The sequence below is a fragment of the Cotesia typhae genome, unplaced genomic scaffold, assembly GCF_013202065.1.
Source record: "Cotesia typhae breed Kobodo isofemale line unplaced genomic scaffold, CoteBio_Ctyphae scaffold_121, whole genome shotgun sequence".
Taxonomy (NCBI): Eukaryota; Metazoa; Arthropoda; class Insecta; order Hymenoptera; family Braconidae; genus Cotesia; species Cotesia typhae.
In genome coordinates, this window is record NW_027423773.1 from 4,468,221 (window position 1) to 4,476,970 (window position 8,750).

General features: G+C 30.3%; 1 protein-coding gene across 2 annotated transcripts in view; it reads right to left on the reverse strand.

Moving 5' to 3' along the window:
- Nucleotides 1-6,162, reverse strand: part of Sv (paired box protein shaven) — an 89,143-nt gene extending 82,981 nt beyond the window's left edge. For both annotated transcript variants that reach the window (XM_074252790.1, XM_074252792.1), the window contains exon 1: nt 5,275-6,162. The gene's annotated coding sequence lies outside the window, so the exon portion shown is untranslated. The remainder of the gene's footprint in view (nt 1-5,274) is intronic.
- Nucleotides 6,163-8,750: the final 2,588 nt, after the last annotated feature.

An 8,750-nucleotide genomic window follows, 5' to 3' on the forward strand; every position in this document is an offset into this window, starting at 1 on the left:
TTTGGAAATGGTTAACAAGCTTGATTAACTGTTCATTCATAAACTGTTAATAAGTGAATTTTTAACATTCAATGATTTAATAAATGTTTATTATTCTTCAATAAACATTTGTTTACATCTTTGAATAAAAAGTGAGTAGAAAAATTAAACTTTGAGAATTTTTAAAACCCAAAACTTCAATAGATAATTCCATAAGATCAGAATCATTAATTATTTTTAAATTGAGAAATATCAAAAGGACAATTGATAATAAAATAATGATCGTAATAATGAATAGAATTTTTTTAACGGTGAAAATAACTACTGTATCATATATTTAATATAAAAGATTATTGTATTATTTGATTATAAATGATCTTCACATTTTATCGTTAACAAGACATATTCACTCTACAAAAAATTTGGAAAACGGTTGATCCTCCAGGCCATCTCTGCAACTTTCCGCTACGAATGAGTTCAAAACGCTTAGTAAATTGTTTATTCTAAAGTTTTGAGCTCTTCGAGCTCAAGAATACAACTTGTATACTCTCCCGAGCTCAAAAATTTAGTGATTGTATAACATACTTTTTTAAAAACTCTAAATTACGATAACTTCCAATCGAACCAATCGTTTTTGATGGGACTTGCAGCATTCGACGCAATTTTTCAAGCTCCAGAAGATTATCTTTTATCTACCAAACGATTCAACGTCAAATTTTGAAGCCATGTTAAAAACACTTTGTTAGAATTAAAAAAAATGAAATATCTCTTGAAGAATCTAACCGATTTTGATACGGTTCTCGGCAATCGAAACAGTTTTTTAAATGCAAAAGGATTATTTCTTACTCGCGAAGTAATTCAGACAAAAATTTCAGAGTTATTTGAAGAAAAAACTTTTTTTTTTTTTTTCAAATTTTTTGACATTAATTTCTCTCGAACAAATGAATCAATTTTGATAATTCAAGGCTTGCGGCAATTGATGTTGTTTTTTGAGGATAAGAGCTGATTCGTTTGTGGAATCGATCAATACTTGAGTTTATAAGTTATTCCAAAAAACATTTTTTTGAAAATTTAAGATTTTTCAAAATCTACCGAGCCGAATTGATTCAAACTCACATAAAATTTAATCGTAATACATAAATCAAATGCCGCAATACATACACACATGAATCGGGCATCCCAGTAAAAATAGTCAGAATAGCTTTTTAAGACCTCAAAACGTGTAGATGTGATGAGAACTTGATTTTTAAAACTGGAGTGAAGGCAATAATTTCCCGATTTTTTTTTTTAAATCGTTGATTTTCATAGCGGAAAGTTAAAATTAACTGCTAATAAATATTTGCTAACTGTTAATAAATATTTAGTAATAGTTAAAGAATATTTAATAAATTAACAGATTTTAAACTCATGTCCAAGTAATTTCCGAAGTATAAGAAAATCGCGTTGTTAATAAATTTAGCCGCCAAGATTATCCATAAAGTGCGCCAAAACACTTACCTTATTTTGGTAGAAAATATTCTAATTAGAAAAATTGATTTTAAAGAAACAAAGTAAAAAAAATTGCAAATTAAAAAAATCCTGATTAGATCAATCATGAAGAAAATAACAAATTGTTTTTATTTGGCTGTACCAAGTACTTCTATACTCAAACTTTAGTTAGAGACGTACACGAACATCATAAATACAAAAACCAAAACTATCAATATCCTAAAAATGCAGCTAGATTGTAGGTAAAAAAATTCTCCTTTCCTAGGCGAAATGGCACGGTGTGTAATGCTGGGTGGGGGAACTTTTTACTCACAATCTGGTCACACTGATCCAAATTGTCAAATATGTCATTTAAGCTTTTAAATTGTCAAACGTAACAGTAAATCATAAATTACGAAATGTATTTCAACCATCAACCAAAAGTTCTATCAAAAATTTAATTGTTTGGGATGAAAAGTTTAATTCCAAGATTTAAGGAATTAATGAAAAACTTATAGAGTTTTTCAACAGTTTATAATGTGTAAATTTATTTTAATCCATGATTAGTATCTATTGAATTTTATTTCGTCGACATCAAATAATTAACATCAATTTATTTGGATATTTCTCGAACTGCGAACGCAATGCGCGGCAATGCGTCACCTAGTGGTGATGAGTTGAACCTTTTGCAATTTTTTTTTTTTTTTTTTATAGTCTAGCATAAAATTTTCTTATGAAATTCTTACTAAAATTCATGAAAATTCATATCATTTTTTTATTTAATTAAAAGAAATGTAAATTCATAAAAATTTGAAATTTTTCTCCGAAACAACTTTTTTATACAGGTTTTATTATAGAAAAAATTTTTCTACCTAATCACAATAATTTTTTCTACAACCATATACATGCAAAGAAAACTGAACATCAACAAAAATTCTCCGAGCACTGTAAATACTTGAATGAAATTAATCAAATATTAGACTTCGTTGAGAATTGCAGCTGAGTTTTTTGTAGAAAAAATCATAATATTAATTTGTAATAAGTAATAATAATAATCAAAATTATCAGTATCTTCACACAAACCCTGAAGTGAAGTCAGTAAAACACGAACATACCGATCAAAGAAATGAAACCGGTTCGATGAAAAAGCTCCGGTCACACCTTCGGGGCTTCCTTCTTGCGTCTTTCATCTTCACTCTTTATTCTTGCGTTCTCTCTTTTATTTCGCTTGTTTCTTACAGGAGAGTCCGATTATTGCCCGAAAAAACGCAGCGGAGGAGGGGAGGAGAAATTAAAAATTTTTACTGATAAAAGTGAGGAGTAACGACGGCACTTAACGCACCGACAGCATAACGATAATCACCTCATACTTACGGTAAATAAATCGGTAGCTATTATAATGCGAGATGAACGTGTGTATCGCGACTATCATAAGTAGAGACGCCGTACGCCGTACAGTACTAGTTGAAGTTATAGTTATAGTTATAGTAACACACACCAACCATATGATACGCGAGTTATCCTTTACTTAACGCTGGCTTTTTCTGTTTTATGGCTCGCGTGACGCGATGCTGATACTCTGATACTTTTTAATCTATGGTCATTACACTGTCTGCTCGTATACGGAAAAAAAAAAAGTACTTAAGGTAAGAAAAATGTTAACGAGAAAATTTGACTCTTGTTTTGAAATATTCAATTTGAATTCATTTCTATGAATTTATTTCTGTAAATTCACGTATCAAATAAAGAAAATCTGAACTTTAAACAATTTTACCAAAAATTTGTAATTCTAATTCTGACTAAAATAAAGAATTTTTTTTGTAGGAAATTCAATTCACGATAAAAAAAGATCGCAATTGACTTTCTTGTATCTCTAATAGTTTACTCACAATCTCAATTTTTTATTTTTCACAAATAATTTTTCAGTAAATCGCTCCATACATATTATTCATGGTAAAAAATTTAAAGTGAAATTATAAGTAAAATATTGAAGATACAAAAAAATTACAAGAAACTTTTTTCATAGAAAATTTTATATTCATAGAAAAAGGCTTTTTTTAATTTTTTCGTATCTCTAATAGTTTAATCAAAATCTTGATTTTAATTCTTCACAAATGATTTTTCTGTACAGTGGCTCAAAACAGATTACTTATTCTTTCTCGAGGATAAAGAAAATTTTTGGATCAAAAATATTTTTGTTAAATCAAGAATTTTTTTTCTTTAATGAATTTCACCCTAGATTTTTTTTTTTTTTCTTTCTTTTTTTTTTAGGAGTAAACTTGAAAAATTCTTAAGGGCAGTTTTTGTCTCTTTTAAATTATAAATTAAATAGCTAATGAGTAACGAAAGTCTTAATTGTTCGGAGCCTAATGCAAGTAAAGGTTAAGGTGTAAGTAGTTAATGTCGTAAAGTTTCCGCCCTTAATTTGCCACCTGACAGCAACAACTGCCACCCTCCGCCGGCAGTTGTCTTAGAATAAAAAGTCCCTCTGTATATATTTATATTTATATTTGTATTGGATGGACATATGAAGGGTTTGTAGCGTCTTTAACAGTAGTAAGTAGTACAATAAATACAAGGGTGTAAGAAAGTACAAGCAGATGTGCTTCGACGCTCCGTTACTATTAAAAAATTTTCTTCCTTTTCATTCCTGTTTTTTTTTTTTTTAAATTCTTTCCCTCCGAAAGATAATAAAATAACGATAATAAACTTTACCTACTGTTCGACTTTTTATCCTTAATTTCTCACCGCTAAAAAAGTAACGGCTTTAGTTATTATTATCATATAGTTTAGGTTAATGCTACAACACTTTTATTAATGTTTTAATGCTGTATTATTTATTTGTTATTGTAATTGTGAAGATAAGAACATAAGTCAGTAGAAAACGTAGGATTTTTTACTAAATATTCGATGAAATTATTAAATTTTTTTTTAAATAATAGTCTTCATTTATTTTTTAAGAAAGTTACTTAAAAATTTGTTGAGATGATAATTATTAATGCTTTGAATTAATTTTTCAAAAATTGCTTAATAAATCTTCAACCTAATAAATAATTTTTTTTTAGACAAATTCAATATTTATTTGAGTTATTTTTGAGTGAATTAAAATGTTTAATTGTATTAATAAATAAATTTCTGATTAATTTTCATCGTGAATTAATTCAATTAATTTTACATAGAAAAATTTTGTAAGTGAAAAAAAATGTTGATTTCATTAAAAACAAAAATTTGTTAATGAATTTTAATCCGACATTACATTCAATAAATTTTTTAAAATTTTCTAATTCATTTTTAACTTAACATAAAAATTTATTAATTTTTTCTTCAAATCAAATTTTGTATATAAATTTTCCGAACTAGTTTTGAACATTCATATCACTTAAAAAATAATTTTATAATTAAATAAAATCCTGATTTTACTTTAAATAATTTTTAAATATTCTTTCTACAATTCAAATTCACTAAAAATTTTTTAAAACTAATTCTAAATATTCGTCTTAAAAAATTTCTCCAATTTTCACCAAAGTAACTAAAAAAAAATTTTTAAAGTAACGGAACTAATTTTACAAAATCATTTTTCAGCTCTTATTTGATTTACCAAAATTTTCGAAAGTTCACCAAAAAATCACGGTGTTAATTTTATAAAAAAATTATTCTAAAATTCAAAGTAATTTTAAAAATAATAAAAATTTTTTCTTATCGATACCAATATTAATACCACTAAAATCTTAAAAAATCATCTTCAAACCTTTTACACAATTTTTTCTATAATTTCCCGAAAAATTAAAAATCTGAAATTTAGCCAATAAACAAGACTAAAAAACTCACCAAACCAAAAACTCCTCTAAATTTCCTCGGTAGGAAGTACCCCGGGCATCGAAGTCTCTTCAGAAAGAGTAAGTACAACCTCGCACTGAAACCCCTGCACAGTAGCACATAACCAAAATAACCGGCCACTTGTCACAAAAAAATCTCCTGCACTAATTAGTTAAAAAAAAAAAATATCGCACAAAATACCAAAAAAACTGTCACCTGTCACAAAACAAGTCCGACGGCAAATGATTTATTTAAATTTGTTTCAACAAAATTCCATTAACAATGATAATCCCAATAATTGGCGGCAAATCTGGTGATAAATAGCTCGAGCGGTCACAGTCACAGTTTGCGAAATTTGGCGTAATTTTTGGGCAAGAGTTTGTGATAAATAGATAAAATTATAGAGAAACAAACGCTTGAACGGAGAGAACGCACGCGACACTGTACAACTGGAAGACTGAAAATTGTTTGGATCTTGGACACTTGACTCCCTTCTTCGCGGTCAGCTGGAGCTGGAGCAGGAGCAGGAGCAAGAGCAGGCAACGCGACCTGCAGCAGGTATCAGGTACCAGGAAGTTTGTTTGTTTGACAGAAAGAGGTGTCGTTAAACTAGTAAGAACTCTAGTGCAGCAGGAGGCGTGCTATGCTGTCCCGGCAAGACTAGCAGACTGGACTAGCTGAGGCCCCTCAACCAGAAACCAGAGACCGGAGAACAGAACAGAGACCAGAAAACAGAAAACAGAAACCAGAGGGCCGGTCAAGCTTCACCGCAACACTCTACACTAGTCCCTCTATTCTAACAATCACTCCCCTCTTGCCAGACCCATACCATGCCAGTTACCAGTTCCACCAAGCTCTTCCTACCAAGAGAAACAAGACCTGCACCTTCTCCTACGTGAAAACCGCCCACCTCCCGCCAGGTGAACACCCAACACATGCACAACCACCGTCACAGACACTCAAGATAGTTACTTTACTCTCTTTCTCTTGCTCAGTCTTCGGGCTTTCTGTTTTATTCTGTAGGAACTACCTGTCGGGCTCCTGAGACGACTTTGCTTTTTTATTACTTAGACTCAAGGGGTTCCAAGTTTTTAAGTGGTGTTAATCTATTCAAATTTATCAGACTCTATGGTTTTTACATTGATAGAAAGATTTTTTTAACAGTTAATGAGCTTTATTTACTGGTAATATATTATTTTTTAACAGTAAATAATTGAATTGATTTTCATTAAAAGTTGATAAATCATTTATTAAATAAGATTTACTAACCGGTAATAAATAGTTGCTAATAATTAATAAAAATATTTATCAACACTTCCCCTTTTACTAAATATTTGGTTTTATTTAATAAATATTCGTTAAATAAGACAATGTTAAATTAAGACAATAAAACTATTTTAGATGATTTTCAACGATCAGGAATTTTTCTTCTGATTGACGTTAATTTTCTTTTTTAGTGTAGTTCTTGTAAATTTTCACATGAAGAATTTATTGAAAAATTGCCTATACAATTCGTTTATTCTAATAATTTTCAGATGCCTGTCAAAGTTAAGAATAGTTTATTTTAAACAGAAAAAAATGACTTTTACTGCAAATAAAAACAAAATTAAGCATTCTAAGTTCACATTGATAAAAGGATTTATTAATGTTTAATTAACAGTTAATAAATCATTTTTTAATATTACTTTATTTAATAACGATTTATTAAGAGTTAATGAATCATTTACTAAACACGATTTGTTAACTATTAATAAATAAATATCATTATTTGATAAACATTTGTTTAGGCCCTTCAATAAAAATTTAATAGAAAAATTAAATTTTGAAACTTTACATAACTCCATAACTTTACATAACTTCATTAGATCAGAATCATTAATTATTTTCGAATAAAAAAGTATAAAAAAAAAAAATTAATTACAAAACAATGCTTGTAATAAGTTACAGAATTTTTTTAACGATTAAAATAATTAGTGTATCGTATTTTTGTTATAAAAAATCACCTGGTCGGCGAAGTTGGCCGAGCAGTCTTAGTGCTCAGACTTAGCTAGCCCGTACAACGAGTCGGCAGGCGAGGGTTCGAGCCCCGGCGATTGTTGGAATGATTCTTTAGCCAGATTTTTGCTCCAGTAGCCGACTGTGTTGATATGGATTTTCTCTGTGGTTTTCCTATATCACTGTGCAAAAATCTTTAGATTAGGCACAGAATAAATACGGTACTGTAATACACAATTCGGTCCACAGCTGCATGTGCCTCACGCGAGAAATCCGTACCAGCCAAACTAATCGCCGAATCTGAATTAAGATCTGTGATCTATTAAAAGCAAAATAGATAAATAAAATAATTTTTATAATAACAAATTATATCATTATTTGTTTATGAATTATCTTTACATCTTAGCGTTAACAAGACATATTCAATTAAAAAAAATTAGGAAAACGGTTGACCCTGAAGGCCATCCCTGCAACTTCCCGCTACTTTCATAATTAAGCGCTCGAAAGTGCACTTATTATGTTTTTGAGCTCTTCCAGCTCAAAAATCTAATTTTCGAGTAGTTTTGAGCTCTCCGAGCTGAAAAGTTTGATAGGAGTTTATTAAATCAATGTTTTTGGAATTTTCAAATCGCAATAACTTTTGAATGGATCAACCGATTTTCACGCGGTTGGCGGCATTTGACGCAGTTTTATCATCTTCATAAGGTATTTTCGGGTTTTAATTGATCGAACCAAAAATTTCAGAGTAATCCCGAAAAAACGCTTTTTTCGGTTTTCTTTCGTTCACGACAACTCACGAACGAATCAATCGATTTTGACCGGACTGGCGGTGTTCAACGCGGTTTTTGATGTTAAGAGCTGATTAGTTTTTGGAATTGATCGGTGGAGCCATTTAAAAATTATTCCAAGAAAACCACTTTTCGAAAAATTTTTTTTTGTAGTTTTCTTGCAATTTCTCAAAATCTGACGGTCCAAATCGGTTCAAATTTTCAGAAAATCTAAGTTTGGTCAAGCCCTTTCGAATGTCGCCAACCGCGATCAAATCGGTCAAGCCGTTCAAAAGTTATAACACACACACACACACACACACACACACACACACACACACACACACACACACACACACACACACACACACACACACACACACACACACACACACACACACACACACACACACACACACACACAGAGAGAGAGAGAGAGAGAGAGAGAGAGAGAGAGAGAGAGAGAGAGAGAGAGAGAGAGAGAGAGAGAGAGAGAGAGAGAGAGAGAGAGACAGACATACGGACATCACCGCGGGAGTAGTCAGGGAAGCTTCCTAGGACCTCAAAACGTCGAAATCTGATGAGAACTCGATTTTCGAAAAACGGGGTGAAACCAATAACTTCCCGATTTTTGAAAATTTTCAATTTTCTTAGCGGGAAGTTAAAAAATTGATTAAATGTTAATAAATATTTGTAAATTATTAATAAATGTATTGTTTTTCCAAA